Source organism: Bubalus kerabau, chromosome X (assembly GCF_029407905.1).
Source record: "Bubalus kerabau isolate K-KA32 ecotype Philippines breed swamp buffalo chromosome X, PCC_UOA_SB_1v2, whole genome shotgun sequence".
Lineage (NCBI taxonomy): Eukaryota > Metazoa > Chordata > Mammalia > Artiodactyla > Bovidae > Bubalus > Bubalus kerabau.
This window is the reverse complement of record NC_073647.1, coordinates 160,570,352-160,586,269: the sequence shown is the minus strand read 5'-3', so window position 1 is coordinate 160,586,269 and position 15,918 is coordinate 160,570,352. Positions and strand designations below refer to the sequence as shown.

Sequence of the window (15,918 nt, the reverse complement as noted above, 5' to 3'; positions counted from 1 at the left end):
GTAAAACACAGTCAGGGTCATAAAAACACACATCAAAAGAAAAACGTGGCTTAATTTATTACCTCAATTTTGTGCTCCAGTTTTCCTTGCTATTGTTCTTTTTATTAATTGTATGATTTTTTTTTATGGTTTATTCATAAATAGAATGCTGTCCCCAAATGGATGAACCTGTTGACTAGCTGATCAGTAAACTGTAAACGCTGCTGTAAAATAAAGAGTGTTTGGGCGATAAATCAGACAGGAAGAATTCTCAGTTTCCCCGGGGAGCATTTTTGGTAGGTTACCTCAACTAACTCGAAGCCCGTACATATGAATCAGTAATGTCTGGTGGTTTATGAGCCTTGCAAATCACAAATATTATTTTTCCTCCTCAGCACATCTCTCCTGTAATAAATAGGTAATTGGTTTTGTCTTATTGTACTTTTTATATCACTCACTGCAATAATCACGTATAAATCCATAGGTTTATGGTCTCTTTTATTATAAATTTTTCATTAGTTTAATTGCTCATCTTTTCTTTCTTAGTCATAGAGCATTGCCAAAATAATCATAACAAACTCAGCACAGATACTTTTGCTTTGGTAGTGTAACTGCTTTGGTATATTTATTACTGTTAATTATTTATTTTATCCTACAACTATATTTATCACCTAAAGATGCATTATTTTATAAATGCTGTAGACTGTGGAGAAAAAGGAACCCTCTAGTATTGTTGGTAGGCATGTGAATTACTGCAGCTACGAAAGAGAAAAGTACACAGGTTACTCAAAAAAAAAACTAGAAACAGAGTTAGCATGCTGCTGCTGCTAAGTCGCTTCAGTCGTGTCCGACTCTGTGCCACTCCATAGACAGCAGCCCACCAGGCTCCCCCGTCCCTGGGATTCTCCAGGCAAGAACGCTGGAGTGGCTTGCCATTTCCTTCTCCAGTGCATGAAAGTGAAAAGTGCAAGTGAAGTTGCTCATATGGTCATACAATCCCACTTCTGGACATGTGTCAGGGAAATACTCTAACTCAAAAAGATGCATGTACTCCCGTGTTCACTGCTGCACTGTTTACAATAGCCAGGACATGGAAGCAAGCTAAATGTCCATCTATAGATGAACTGATAAACAAGATGTCGTAAGGGACGTCCCTGGTTACAACCCTTCCAGGTACAACAAGGCTTGCTCCCTAAAAGGAGACAACACAGCCTCGCCACGTGGCCAACCGTCCCAGGATGCCCCTGTGGTCTCTGGCTTTATCTAGACTCCACAGTGATGTTCGACAACGTAGACAGTGAGACATTAACCAGCAGAGCCTACGCGCCCGAGTCTAACCCTTCCAGTGGTTAAGACTCTGTGCTTCCACTGCAGCGGGCACAGGTTAAGTCTTGAATGATTCATAGCAAGGCCAGAAAAAAGAAAAAATAGACGGTTCCCATAAACACAACGGAATATTACTTAGCTACGAAAAAACATGAAATAATGCCATTTGCAGCAATGTAGGTGGACCTAGAGATTGTCATGCTGTGTGAAGTACGTCACACCGAGAACCACAGATATCCTACGATACCGTTTATGTGTGCATAAAAGGAAGGATACAAATGAACTTATTTACAAAGCAGAAATAGACTCACAGACATAGGAAACAAACTTATGGTTACCAAAGGGCAAGGTAAGAGGTATTAAATTTAGGATTTGGGTTTAACATATACACATTAATATATAAAGTCAGTAAACAACAAGGAAAAATACTCTATAGATCAGGGAAATGTATTCAGTATCTTATAATAGCCTATAGTGGAATAGATTCTGAAAAAGAATACACACACACACGTAAGTGAATCACTTTGCTATACACTGGAAACTAACACCACATTTCAATTTAACTATGCTTCAATTTAAAAACTGATTAATAAAATAAAAAATATGTTTTTTTCTTCCATAGAAGACTTTCTAGGAAAGTCCCAATACAAAGGAACAACTCCGCTTCAAAGTGTCCCGTGAAAAGCTACATCCCCGGAGAATCTGCCTTCAAAAAAGGTGAGAAAGCGTCTTAGACAAAGAAGTCGCAGACATTTTTGTACAGAGTAAAGTTTCTACCACATAGTACACACAAAGCTAGATGAAATGTAAACTGAAATGACAGATACACAAAAATTAAGATAAGAAGGAACTGCAAAGTTTTAGATGAGAACACAGAACATTTTGCATATGCTTCAGATATTTGTAACCAAGTATTTTCCCCACCTTGATCAACATCGGACTAGTATATGCTTTTATTTATCAGCGTTTCTGTCTCTCTCTTTTTCTCTTTACTCTTGAGCATCTCTCAAGACCTATTCAGAAAATGTCTGTTTCTCCCCTAGTTGGCTCTGAGCTTGTCTGACTGGCACATTGAACTAGCCAGGGATGAAATGTCTCCCCGGGCTAAACACACTTTAAACAGCAATATTGTGAAGATGAAGCTTCTGTGCTTACCTATAGGGGGCCGACTGTCTCTGTTTTGGGTGTTTAGAATGCTGTATGGGGGCACTGAGTTGGATGCTTCTGGGGACGTGGGATTCTCATATAACGCCGCTGGGAAGAGCCCAGTGGGATCTCTGGGACCTCTCCCTTGGACATCATGCAGGCTGGTCAGGATGAATGAATACAATGTCCCCCTGCCTAGGTAGCCCTGCAGGGCTCAAGAGGCTTTCGGTGGCTCCATTCCACGAAGCAAGGAGCCCTCGTGAATCCAAGTGCTGCCGAGAACCGTCATGAGGACTTGAACAGGTAAGAAAAGATACAGGTGGAAAATACGATACGCCCCCTGTAGGTTCCATGTCTCGTACACGACTTGCTGTGCATGTTTTAATTAAGTACCTCACTTCCTTGTCCTCAGGTGGTCGGCCGCGTTGGCTCTGGTGGTTAATGTCTCACTGTCTACGTTGTTAAACATCACTGTGGAGTCTAGATAAAGCCAGAGACCACAGGGGCATCCCAGGACGGTTGTCCAGGTGGCGAGGCTGTGTTGTCTCCTGTTAGGGAGCAAGTCTTGTTGTACCTGGAATGACTACTACATGTTAGGTGGTGGACAGTTTTGTAAATGAGTCTGTGAAGAGCTGGGTTTTCTGGATACCAGAGAGGCAAGAAGTTTCATGGCCTGTTTCTATTTTGATCACCTGTCATCCATTCATATGTTGTTGTCTTAAAAGTAGCATCCTGGCCTTTTTCTTTTTGGGAAGGATGGGTTTTAGACAAGCCCTCTTAACCTTCATGGCATCGTGAAGGAGTAAATATGTAACTGAAGTTACTGAAGCTGGAGTCTGTCTTTAGTGAGTGTGGATATTAAACAGAGCACAAAAAGGGCTGGAGTGAATTCATCCCAGGAGTGGTGAAAGTGAAGTTGCTCAGTGGTGTCCGTCTCTTTGCGACCCCATGGACTGTAGCCTACCAGGCTCCTCTGTCCATGGAATTTTCCAGGCAAGAGTACTGGAGTGGGTTGCCATTGCCTTCTCCAGGGTATCTTCCTGACCCAGGGATGGAACCTGGGTCTCCCGCATTGCAGGCAGACTCTTTACCATCTGAACCACCAGGGAGCCCAGGAGTGGTACCCAAATGAAAAAGTCAGCCAATCACTGGTGCTGACATCTTTCAGAGGCCTTCATTCCTTTTGGGGCATTGTCTCTAATCCTGTCTGACCTGATTTTATTTTACTCTTCGTTCACATTGATTTTCAGTCTGGTTGAAAATAGTGGAGTGTCCCTTTCCTGTTTGTATTTTTTTTTTTAATCATTGAGGGGGTTCCTATGCAGAATACTGTTACTATTATAGAACTTGTATTTATTGTAGGAATTTGATTCATACCTGTGAAGGTTGGAAGTGGAAATCGGTACACTTAGTCATACCAGTTCTTCCAACCAAGGACTTGGTAGAAGCCCTGATGATTTCCATCACACTGTAGGTTGCGTTTCATGTGGGAAAGAGGCTGCGGTGATGGGCAGTGTGATTGTCTCCAGGTCACCCCCAGTGAAATGAGGTAGGGCTCGGCGTTAAGTCAGAAGTGGAATGACGGACATGCTCCTAACAGGACGGGTGGGATGGTTAAAGGGGAAACTCACTGTGACGTAACATTGTGAATGAGGCCGTATCATCTAGACCCAAGCTGATGGGCCATCAGGACTGATAAAAGGAATCCGAAATCCTCATGTGGGTGTGGATCACACTGTCAGAAGTGAAGAAAAGGTGTGGATGACTGATCAAGTTTGTCAATAGCCTGTGACAACCGATTTCTATGCAAATCAATTTCATGAGTGCTGAGTGAATGGCCTTGATGGGTGAATATGCCTGCTTTATCACCAAATGTCATCCTTTTTAAGGAAATTATATTGGAGTATAATGGCACCCCACTCCAGTACTCTTGTCATTTTTTCCAAAGGTTTTTCCTCTCCAGTGTTTTAAAGTTAGGCCTCTTGGAGTTGCTCACCTAAGGTAGAAACTGAAAACATACATATGGGTGTGAGTCTGGCAATGGATCATCTTTGGCAGTCACCCTTGACAACCTGGGCTGAATACCAGCCTTGTTTAGGGACTGCGTTCACAATTATTGCAGGAGAAGTTACAGTCCTGTTCTTGTCAATTCTTCCTCTGCGATTAATGACCAGAGGAGAAAATCTTAAGAATAACCTGGGTCCCCGTCAAAAGAAACAAGGGTTTCAATGTAAGAAAAGCAGTCTGTTAAGCATCTACGCTGCTCTCCTCCTGAGGGTAGAGTCCCAGGGGGATCTGTAAGAGGTCCTTGTCCCGTGGTCGTGAAATAACCGGCTGAAGTGTCAAGGGGAAAGGCTCGACAGTTTATTTGGGTAAATGGCTATTGACTGATGGGTTAGAATGATCTCATGGGTTATAATGCTTTGTGAGCTATGAAAGTCCTTTTTGTTGGCTCATAACCTTAGAGCATATATTCACCTATAAATCATTCCTATTGCACAGGTGAAATTGTTTACATGGCTCTGATGGTTAATTAGTCACATCTTTACTGCAAGGAACAGTTTAGATCAATTTAAAAAGAAAAAAAAAACTATGAGTAAGCAAGTGTCCTTTTTTAGAAAACTAGGCTTACATTTGTTCTCTCCATTTTAGAGTTGTTCAGAGTTAAATCTAAAATTTCCTCAGATGTTTTTTCCCCCATAAAAGTTAATGTCTCATCATTTAGTATTTATTTTCAACTAAACTACCCTTGACTCTTGTGAGTTATGAATCAATTTGTTTGCATTGCTTCAAATTGACGTCCTTTTCTTGACTGCAAGGAGATTCAACCAGTCCATCCTCAAAGAAAATCAGTGCTGAATATTCATTGGAAGGACTAATGCTGAAGCTGAAACTCCAATACTTTGGCCACCTGTTGCGAAGAGCTGACTCACTTCAAAAGACCCTGATGCTGGGAAAGATTGAGGGCGAGAGACAAAGGGACAACAGAGGATGAGATGGTTGGATGGCATCACTGACTCCATGGACATGAGTTTGGATAAACTCTGGGAGTTGGTGATAGACAGGGAAGCCTGGCGTGCTTCGGTCCATGGGGTCACAAAGAGTCAGATGCAACTGAGCAACTGAACTGAGCTCTTGAAAAATGTCTATGATATCCATTCTCTTTAGGGTGGACTTGTCAAATTTTCACGTCTGCATGAGTCACCTGAGGATTTCCTTAAATCAGACATTCTAAATCATTTCTGGGATCTGGCCCAGGATTCAGTATTTCACACATCTCCCACGGGATGTTGCTTCTGTTTCTTAGGGGGAGCAAGCCTTGGATCTTTTCTTCTGCCAAACATCAGATAGTAAACATCTTTAGCTTTCTTGTCCAGAAGGAGCCAGAGACAGTGCAGAAATGCCGATGGCTATATTTCAGTCTGGTTGCATTTATGGACACTGAAATTGGAATTTCACAGAATCCTCATGTGTTACAAAATATTATTCTTTTTGATTGTTCCCAAACACTTGGAAATGCAAAAACAGCAACAACAACAACAAAACTTAAAACAAACAAACAAACATTCACAGCTCTTGTACTGTATACAAGCAAGCAGCAGGCAAGATTTGGCCTGGGGCCATAGACACATGATGTCTGTTTTAAGTCAGCATGGCGGGTTAGATTGAGATGTCAACAAGACGTGCAGTAAGCCTGGGGAGGGAGCACTGCTTTCTCTGCCATCGGCAGATGGAATCAGCTTATTGGGGCTCTCTGGAGGAGCAATACATTTCCTGTGCACTTAAAAATAAAATTAGTAATGCTCATTATCTCTCCTGGGAATGTAGCTAATCAAGCCACGTTGGTATTTCCACATTTATCTTAACTCCTAGAGATAGTGTTTAGAAGAGATTCAACCATCAGTTAGAATGTTGTGTATTTAGTATTATGCTACGATCAATGGGACATATACTATACACACAGCACGAGGTATAGAAATTTTTGTTGTTCTTGAGTCACTCAGTCACGTCAAACTCTTTGCGACCCCACGGACTACAGCCCGCAGGCTTCACTAACTCCCAGAGTTTTCTCAAACTCACGTCCATCGAGTCGGTGATGCCATCCAACCATCTCATCCTCTGTCGTCCCCTTCTCCTCCCGCCTTCAATCTTTCCCAGCATCAGGGTCTTTTCCAGTGAGTCAGCTGTTCACATCAGGTGGCCAAAGGATTGGAGCTTCAGCTTCAGCATCAGTGCTTCCAATGAACAATCAGGACTGATTTCCTTTAGGATGGACTGGCTGGATCTCCTTGCAGTCCAAGGGACTCTCAAGAGTCTTCTCCAACACCACAGTTTGAAAGCATCAATTAGTCATCTTCTAATTATGGTGTGTGATCGGAACTTTGGGCCTCCCTGGTGGCTCAGATGGTAAAGAATCTGTCTACAATGCAGGAGAACTGGGTTCAATCCCTGGGTTGGGATGATCCCCTGGAGAAGGAAATGGCAACCCACCCCAGGATCCTTGCCTGGAGAATCCCATGGACAGGGCAGCCTGGTGGGCTACGGCTTGCGGGGTCACAGAGAAGTCGGACATGGCTTAGTACACCAGCAGCAGTCAGTATATAACATGGGAACTGTAGTTGACTCCACTGTGCTGTGCAAATGAAACTTGAAACGATGAGTAGAACTTGAATGTTGTTCACAAAAAAATTAAAAAGGTTAGCGTGTTTTGTGATGGATGCGGGAGCATCCTTTCTTAAGATATACGTGTGGCATATCATTACACTGTGCTTTTTAAGAAGTATCTTCCAGTTTTATTTGTCAATTATACCTTGATAGTGTTGAGAGAAATGGAATGCATGAGTTCATCTGGGTTAGTGTTGACCAGATGTATTAGTACTTTTTGAAAATTTGATTTGTGTTGATTTCTTACTATAAACAGTGATTTTTTTTTTTTTTTTTGAGTTAGCACAGAGGAGTGACTTAAATTCAGCATCGATTTTTCAACCTGAAAAAAAAAAAAAGCAAAATTACAACCTTCCTTTGGGGAAAAATCAACAATAGGCCAGGAGATGGGCTATCCTGAATTCCATTTACTGTGAGTTGATAGGATAGCTCTCTATAAATTATTCAGGATAATATTTCTTCCCACGCTGGGAACATTATCTTTGTTTTCATCTCCTAGCCCCTTGTATCAGGCAGGGGGACTTGTAATATCTTAGCCCCTGGGAATTTGAAAGTCAAGGTTCCGAGGCGCCCATTTAAACATTCATGAGGGGGCGGAGCCTGCTCTGGGGAGCTCTGCAGGCCTGTTCAGGCATTCCATTCCATCCGTGCTTCTGGTTAAAACACTCATGACTGCCAGAGAGGAAGAAGCCAGGCTGTGAGTAGCCAGACCTGGAAGAAAATTGGCTCATTTTACCAAGGGACTTGGTGAACAGATGAGCCTGCCAAGGGTGCTGGAGTGTTTTTTGCCTTCTCCTTGCCCTGTGGCGCTCTCTGAGTACGCTCTCTGTTTCTGATCCTGTAACGTGAATAAAAAGCCCATCACTGCCAGCTGGTGGGGAATCAGCCCGCCTGCCAGGCAAGAGCACTTCTCCCAGCTCTGAATCACTATTTGAGCATCCTAGCCAAGGGCTTGGAGGTCTCAGCCATCCAATCCTTCAGGGTTGTGTTCATCTCCTTCAGCCCGTTGCTGGGATTTCTTTATTTTAAATAATGAATCAATCAGGCAGATGTCTTTGTAGGGGAAGGTGCAATAAGACAAAGATGCGGGATTAAAAAGGGCAAAGGTTGCCCTGGCAAGTCAAAAACCTTCCAGGTTCTGCACAGAAACGGGGACAACAATCCATGAGCTCAGCGCAGCTGCAGGATGTAGAGTCAACGTGGGAAAATCAGATATTTCCTGCTCATTAACAGTGAACATTCTGAAATGGAAGTTTTTGCTCATTCAAGGATTGTAGCAAAAAACTGACAGTTACATGCCTTCTGAGGTTTTAGAATTTTTCTTTTGGAATGTGCTAAAAAGCACTCTCGACTCTCTTGGAAATTCCTCTTCCTTAAGGCAATGGTAAGGGTATAAATGTTCCAGTCAAAGCTTTTGTGCTGATGAAAACGGTTTTTTCAATTTAACTCAAGTCTATCAGAATATATCCCACCCCTCCCTCTTTCGTAGATAAAAAGATAGCTAAAATTTGGAAGAATTTAAAATCATCTGACACTGATTGTTCTTGTTGTCCAGTCACTAAGTCATGTCAGACTATTTGCGATTCTCCGTGAACTGCAGCTCACCAGGCCTCCCTGTCCATCACCAACTCCTGAAGCTTGCTCAAACTCATGTCCAGCCAGTTGGTGATGCCATCCAACCATCTCATCCTCTGTCGTCCCCTTCTCCTCCTGCCTTCAATCTTTCCTAGCATCAGGGTCTTTTCTAATGAGTCAGCTCTTCTCATCAGGTGCCCAAATTATTGGAGCTTCAGCATCAGTCCTTCCAATGAATATTTAGAGTTTATTTCCTTTAGGATTGACTGGTTTGATCTCCTTGGAGTCCAGGAGACTCTCAAGAGTCTTCTCCAATACCATAGTTTGAAAGCATCAAGTCTTCGCTGCTCAGCCTTGTTTATGGTCCAGTTCTCATATCTGTGCATGGCTATTGGAAAAACCATAGCTTTGAATAGACAGACCTTTGTTGGCAAAGTAATGTCTCTGGAGGGTGAGCTGCATCTGTTAATGTGCATGCATGTCACCTGAGGATCTTGTTAAAATGCGGATTCTTACTCAGTTGGTCTGGAGTGCTTCTGATATTCTGTATTTCTAGCAAACTCCCCATGATGCTTACGCTCCTGGTTCAGGCTTCACATTTTGCAGAACAAGGGGATGGGAGATAAAGTCGTAGGCTCAGGGATGAAGACTCTCAGGGCGAGATGGATTCTAGGCTGACAGGATGGGAGTCAGAACTGATTGACTGTCAGCAGGATAAGTAGGGTAACACAGGGACCTGGGTAAAGACTTTGAAGGCAACCAAGCATGGACTGAGTAGGTATTCCAACTACATCCTAAGAGATGTGCTTCCTGTATACACTACGAAAGCAATCAAGACCACTTCTGTATTTTCCTCGAGTTATGCAGAGCACTCTGCCTTGTTTGGGCCAATAGAACGTTGACCAGATATCTCTCTTTCTATATAGAATCATTTTCTTGCCAGGGTATCTCGTACCACTTGGAATGTGGTCACCAGACACCAGCATCACTATGGAGTGATGGAAATTCAGATCTAAGACCCCACTCCCAAAATTCTTGTATCTGGAGCTTCACTTGAATAAGATCCTAGGTGATCTGTACATGTGCTGGAGTGAGAAAGTACTTGTCTAGACTTCTGTTATTATAGGGAACACAAGAGAATGTGTCAGTTCAGACCTGATAGACGTTGCAAGCAGACCAGAGTGGATAGCTACACGGCGGGCAATTGACCTGGAGAAGTGACTGGACTCTCCTTAAGGAAGAAACAGATTCTTGTTGGTTTGCAGTCCTGAGGTTTGAGGGTTGCTTATCACTGCAGCATAACCCAACCCATCCTGACTAAAACTGCTCTAACTACCAAATCCAAATGTCTGTTTGGACATTTTGGAGATACTGACCAGATTAGGCCCCTAAGCTCCCTTCTTGGTTTGTAAAATAGAGATACCTATCTTAATTGTGTTGTGATGGATATTACTACCTCTGTAGAATATATACATATATATGTATATACATACCAGAATATTGGAGTGGGTCGCCATTCCGTCCTCCAGGGGATCTTCCCAGCCCAGGGATCAAACCCAGGTCTCCTGCATTGCAAGCAGATTCTTTACCAGCTGAACCACCACGGAAACCTCCTATATATATGTAGTAAATAGATACATAATATTAAGATTGAATAAATGATTAAAAAGATAGCAAGTATTTTCGCTGTCATTGTTGGGTTGATCAGAACTCAATGTACTGGTGTGGCAGGCAGAATTTGAGGCCATAGGTGTGTAAGCTATCACCCCTGGGCCAACTCTGGTCTGTTACCTGTTTATGTAAATAATTGTTGTTGTTCAATCACTCAGTCATGTCCGACTCTTTGCAGATGTTATTCATAAATAACATTGTAATGAAATGCAATCTCACTCATTCCTTCATCTATCTTTATGGCTAATTTCATAGAGATTCTGTGGTCCACTAAGCCCCAAATACCTACTTTCTACTGTTTTACAGACAATCTCAGGTGATCCCTATTTTGTTTTCTAGTCTAATATGAGTGGAAAAGGGGGTGTCTATGAATTACTTGCTGTTTGGACATTTGGACTCATTTATGGTCCCTTGGACTGCAAGGAGATCCTACTAGTCCATCCTAAAGGAAATCAGTCCTGAGTGTTCATTGGAAGGACTGATGCTGAAACTGAAACTCCAGTACTTTGGCCAGCTGATGCAAAGAACCGACTCATAGGAAAACACCCTGCTACTGGGAAAGATAGAAGGCTGGAGGAGAAAGGGACGACAGAGGATGAGATGGTTGGATGGCATCACCAACTGGATGGACATGAGTTTGAGCAAGCTTCAGGAGATGGTGATGAACAGGGAGGCCTGGCATGCTGCAGTCCATGGGGTTGCAAAGAACTGGACTGAACTGGACTAAACTGACTGACGGTTGTAGGGAAGTGGACCATGTGACGTTTACCAAAAGGATAATCAGATGCAACATTGAGAGTCCAAGACACTGGCATTTCATAACGCCCATGTCACATGTTGGGTCAGCTTGCAGGATCTATACACAATTCTTCATGTATCTGAGATACCATATATGGATTTATTACAGGAGGCCTAACATGCCTCTTTAGCTAGCTAGCCCTACCTATAGAAGCAGAAATCAATAAATGACAACCGTATTCCTCCAGATGGCAGATTTCTTCGTTAACAGTTATTTAAAACTCTGGTATTGTCTTGTTTTTGTTCTCTATAACACATGGGCTCTTTAAAAGAGCCACTGGCGGGCTGCAACAACGAAAAGAACAGCTAAGATTTCTTCAAAGAGCTGTAACTAAAATACGGCACCATTTCCGCATCGTGGAAGCAAAGAGCAGTCATCAGAAACCAGAAATTAATGGCCAGGGATTTGCTTCAGAGCACCTCTCCCACCTGAACCGCCTGCTGACTCAGCTGGGTCCTTGCTGCTCACAGAGCCTGTGGCCAAAGAAGTAATAATATGTGATGCCCAGCCTAATGGAGGATAAAATACAGAGGCAGGACCAGGGAACGGGGCAGAGGGAAAACTCTTCCAGTTCTGAAGATGGAATCTGCATCCACCGTAGGAATCCTGGCTATCGGCCAGCAGATGGACGAAGATGAGCTGACTGAGAAACAGGAGCTGCTCTTTTCTTTCACTTTCTGCCACCAACTATCCATGTCTGTTTCTTGGGGAAGTGCATTGTAACTTTCTCAGGGAGGATCCTCACCTACTAGACTGTGTGTAGGGTTGGTGGGGCTGTCCCTTGCTACTGCTGTTTCATCACTCAAGTGTGTCCGACTCTTGGCGACCCCTTGGAGTGTAGTCCGCCAGGCTCCTCTGTCCGTGGGATTCTCCAGGCAAGAATACTGGAGTGGGGTGGCCATGTCCTCCTCCAGGGGATCTTCACATCACAGGGATTGAACCTGAGTCTCCTGCTTGGCAGGCGGATTCTTTACCCTCTGAGCCAGCAGGGAAGCCCAGGCTCTGAGTACCAAATGGCCTTTCTGCCCCTTGTTAAGGACTGAGCAGTGACCAGGACTCCCGGACTCTGAGTACCAAATGGCCTTTCTGCCCCTTGGTAAGGACTGAGCAGTGACCAGGACTAGACCAGGTGAATTCTTCCCTGGGACTCCAAATACTGTCCGGACAAAGGACCGAGCATTGAATCTAGTTTTTCCCAGCGGCGATATGGACGTGTTAATTGCCTCTTCATCTCCGGCTACATCCAGTCCCAGGAGCTGCCCTATGCCTTTTCATTTCTGCTCTGAGTTTTTGGAGATGCCTTGAATTTCGTGGACTATATCCAGTTGTTTGCGTGTGAGTGTGTTTTGTGTTTCTTGTTTGTTTGTTTCTCTGGGTCTTCGCTGGCCTTCCCTCATTATACACGCTGAGTGGAGTTATGTAAATATGAAAGAATGTTACGCAGAATGCAACTGCATGTCCATCCAACTGTCACAAGGACTTTATTTCACAACCTGTATCCCTGGTGGCTCAGCCCGTAAAGCATCTGCTTGCCCTGCCGGAGACCCGGATTCAATCCCTGGATCGGGAAGATCCCCTGGAGAAGGAAATAGCAACCCACTCCGGTACTCTTGCCTGGAAAATCCCATGGACGGAGGAGCCTGGTGGGCTACAGTCCACGGGGTCGCAAAGAGTCGGACACGACTGAGCGACTTCACTTCAGTATTATATACAGTGGGCTTCCCTGGTGGCTCAGCTGGTAAAGAATCTGGCTGCAATGTGGGAGACCTCGGTTTGATCGCTGGGTTGGGAAGATCCCCTGGAGAAGGGAAAGGCTACCCACTCCAGTATTCTTGCCTGGAGAATCCCATGGACAGAGGGGGGCCTGGCGGGCTACAGTCCATGGGGTCTCATAAAAAAGTTGTACGTTTTGATGTGACCTAGTCACTTAGTGGCTGAACAATGAAGGACAACAAACGTGGAGGACATAGCAGCTGTCCTTCTGCAAGACCCAAGTCACACTGACAATAGCAAAGCTTTGAACCTCTGCTCCATACTGTACATATGTGCTGTGTGCTTGGTCACCCGGTCATGTCCGACTCTTTGCAACCCAATGGACTGCAGCTAACCAGGCTCCTCTGTCCATAGAATTCTCCAGGCCAGAATACTGGAGTGGGTTGCCATGCGCTCCTCCAGGGGATCAAACCCAGGTCTCCAGCATTGCAGCCAGATTCTTCACCATCTGAGCCTCCAGGGAAGCCCAAGAATTCTGCGGTAGGTAGCCTCTCCCTTCCCCAGGGGATCTTCCTGACCCAGGAGTCGAACCGGGGGTCTACTGCATTGCAGGCAGATTCTTTACCAGTGAACCACCAGGGAAACCCACTGTAAGTAAGACAGGTTGTGAGATAAAGACTTTGTGATTGTTGGATGGATGTACAGTTGCATTCTGGGTGATATTTCATATTTACCGAACTCCATCCATTGTGTATGACTTTATTTAAAAGAGCATTAATGACATTAGACATGGCTTAGTGGAGACTTTTAAAGAAGATGAAAGGGATAAATGACGTGCAGGTAGATTAAAGGAATGAGAGTTGATTAGCCCAGATTAAACAATGACTGGACAAGAGAGATTTTCAGCTCAAGATAACGTGAGCACTTCAATTTAACTTCTTCTATTCCAAATCCAATGAAAATGACCAAGGCATATGTGATGAAAGAATGGTTGCAGTTGGTGCTTCCCAGATACAAAATACAGATTGTGGTTGTTCAGTCACTCAGTCATGTCCATCTCTTTGGGACCCCATGGACTGCAGCACACCAGGTTTCTCTGTCCTTCGAAATACAGATAAGGTCAGGTAGTTCCATCCAAGGGCAGTTCAGAGGTAGAAGAGTGCTTCACACTGGAAGCACCCTTTGTAATTCAAGAGTAGACAGCTAGAATCCAGATGAGGATGAGGGGAACAATACAGGGGAGAATCATTGCCCATCTGTGGGCTCTTTGAGAGGAGAGGAAAGAAACAGACTGGAGAACGTAGTCCTTGTCTCGAAGTGTGTGTCCAGTCTGTATCTGTTAGGAGGCTGGCAAAGTCCTTGCAATAGCTAAGTTGTGTCTGACTCTGTGCGACCCCATGGACTGTAGCCCACCAGATTCCTCTGTGCATGGGATTCTCCAGGGAAAAACACTGGCGTGGGTTGCCATGCCTTCCTCCCAGGGATCTTCCCAACCCAGGGATCGAACCCGTGTCTCTTTCGTCTCCTCTATTGGCAGGTGAGTTCTTTATACCACTAGGGCCACCTGGGAAGGCTCCTTGGAAACGTGCTGTGTCACTTAGAGATGGTGGTCTCAGATTCACCCTGATCCCAACAGCCACACCAAATGAGCAAGCAAGCAAACAGTCCTCCCCAGAGAGGCTTCCTTCGTCAACAGCTGACCCCAAGTTCGTATTCCTGCATGCCCCCAGGGCTTCGTCTGTAGAGAAAAGTGAAGCTGCAGAAAGTCTGATCTGCCCTTTTCTCTCCATTTCCTATAAAAACTGAATTACTTAAATTGGGAACCAGCTGACGTGGTTTGTTGTTCATTCGCTCAGCTCTGTCCAACTCTTTGTGACCCCATGGACTGCAGCACACCAGGCTTCCCCCTGTCCTTCACTATCTCCCAAGTTTTACTCAAACTCATGTCCATTGAGTCGGTGATGCCATCCAACCATCTCATCCTCTGTCGTCCCCTTCTCCTCCCACCCTCAATCTTTCCCAGCATCAGGGTCTTTTCAGATTAGTGACTTATTTTCACCAAAGGGATGTTGCCTTGTTCTCTCCTGCTCTCAGTCTTTCCAGCATCAGGGTCTTTTCCAGTGACTCACCTCTTCATACCAGGGGATCAAAGGATTGGAGCTTCAGCTTCAGCATCAGTCCTTCTAATGAATATTCAGCATCGATTTCCTTTAGGATGGACTTTTTTGATCTCCTTGCTGTCCAAGGGAGTCTCAACTGAGGTGTGTCAACACTCAACTCCCAAAACAGAGGGAAGATAAGACGGAACATAAACCACCATCCTTCGTGATAAGCTAACAAAACAGGGACCGTGCCAACATTTAAGCGTCCATGAGAAATCTACTCAAGAGTATTGTTATTAGGATTTGAAGGATTAGGGATCAAGAGCAGTCATGGAAGAGAGAGATCATACATCAAGATTAAATGGAGATTATGGACAGAGGAATCTGGTGAGCTACAGTCCACAGGGTCGCAAAGAGTTGGACAGAATAGAAGAGATTTAGCACGCACACACACACACACACACACAAAATTAAGAAATGATTAAATGGAGATGGTGTCTGAATATTAAAATTACAATTAGAGCAGGAAAGTGGATGCTGGCTACTTAAAAAGGTGAATTGGAAGGTGAAATATGGAAATGATCCTATAATTCACATTTTTGAAAAGCGAAGAGATGAAATGGATGAGCAAGACGGAATTGGAGAAGTGTTATAGAGCTGTGGTCCCCGACCTTTTTGGCATCAGGGACCAGTTTCACGGAAGACAATTTTTCCATGGACCCGGGTGGGAGGGGTAGCTTGGGGATGATTGAATAGCATTGCGTGTATTATTCACTTCATTTCTATTATTACATCAGCTCCACCTCAGGTTATCAGGCCTTAGATCCCAGACGATGGGGACCCCTGTTCTCCAGGGGATTTGGAAACTCAACGTGATAATAACAGAAAGAAGGACAGTGACCTTTAGGAATAATAGAGCCAACTGTGCCAGAGAAAGGGGCT

General features: G+C 44.2%; 1 long non-coding RNA gene across 1 annotated transcript in view; it reads left to right on the top strand.

The window, feature by feature from the left end:
* Positions 1-15,918, top strand: part of LOC129639382 (uncharacterized) — a 202,360-nt gene that overhangs the window by 165,517 nt on the left and 20,925 nt on the right. The window contains exon 3 of the long non-coding RNA XR_008708372.1: positions 1,928-2,022. This is a non-coding gene — a long non-coding RNA (uncharacterized LOC129639382). The remainder of the gene's footprint in view (positions 1-1,927; positions 2,023-15,918) is intronic.